We start from the raw sequence: 1,345 nt of genomic DNA on the forward strand, positions 1-1,345 counted from the left end.
CAGAACTCTAAGCACCTGAGAGAGAGTGGGCACCTCCCAGAACATTGTTTTGTGCCACTCCCAACAGAAATACTCCAGGTGGACACCTTCAGCAATCAGGAGCTCCTCAGTTGCTCATAGAAAATCCCACCTTGGAGTTTACAAAGACTTATGGGTAGAAAAGCCACACTAAGTAATTTACTACAGTGCAACTTCTGTAGTGATACTGCCTTGGAAACCCAAGGAGGGGTCGCTATGAGTTGGGTCCGACTTAACGGCACATAACAACAACAACAACAACCTTGAATAAATCCTTTTAAGACGTTATTGCTAATAATACCCAATAATTTCTTTGATTTCCTACAAGTTTGTCATTAAGTTATCCATAACAGCTATGTAGGACCTCTGGTGGTGCAGTAGTTAAGTGTTCAGTTGCTAACCAAAAGGTTGGCAGTTCAGACCTACCCAGTGACTCTGTGGGAGAAAGACCTGGCAATCTGTTTTTGTAAAGAATACAGCCAAGAAAACTCTATGAGGCAGTTCTACTCTGTCACACAGAGTGTCCGTGAAATGTAATCTATTCAGTGTCATGTAACAACGACAGTTTGTGTATATCTTCCTTTAAAAGGTTTTGGGTAACTCTAGACAGAAAATGTCCTGGACATTAGGGAGCTTATCCTGGGATTCCATCATGTTAACTGGCCTTTTGTCAGGAATAATAAGCGTTGGCTAGCCTGTTATGTGCCTACATTTGCCTGCAGCTTATCCTGGGATTCCATCATGTTAACTGGCCTTTTGTCAGGAATAATAAGTGTTGGCTAGCCTGTTATGTGCCTACATTTGCCTGCTAATCGAAAGGTCGGTGGTTCAAACCACCAGCTGCTCTGCCCGAGGAAAATGAGAAATTTACTTCTGTAAAGATTTACAGCTTTGGAAACAAATGGGGGTTGCTATGGGTAAGAATCAACTCGATGGCAATGTGTTATTGTGCCTAGGAGTGTTCCAAACTTAAGGGTACCATTGGAATGACTATATAACTAGTTGAATCTAATCAAAAGATGAAGCATCATGTCTGGAAATTAAAGAATTTCATCTACCCAATTTTTAGGTAATAAAGTTGACAGGAGAATTAGGTAAAATCTTAATTTGGAATTCAGATTGCAAAATTAATCCCATCTGGAGGTAATGGATTTAGAGGACCCCTCATAACAACTGTTTAATTGAAAAGGCGCTAGATGTGCGTATCCTAGCCCCAGATCTTGCGACTGGAGTGGTAATTCCAACCCCAGGAAAATTTAAAATTACATAGAGATCATGGAGTAAATGAGACCTATAAGGAGAGGTTGTTGTTGTTGTTAAGTGCCGT

The sequence above is a fragment of the Orycteropus afer genome, unplaced genomic scaffold (genome assembly GCF_000298275.1).
Source record: "Orycteropus afer afer isolate SDZICR_OR568_19922 unplaced genomic scaffold, OryAfe1.0 scaffold00059, whole genome shotgun sequence".
Classification (NCBI taxonomy): domain Eukaryota; kingdom Metazoa; phylum Chordata; class Mammalia; order Tubulidentata; family Orycteropodidae; genus Orycteropus; species Orycteropus afer.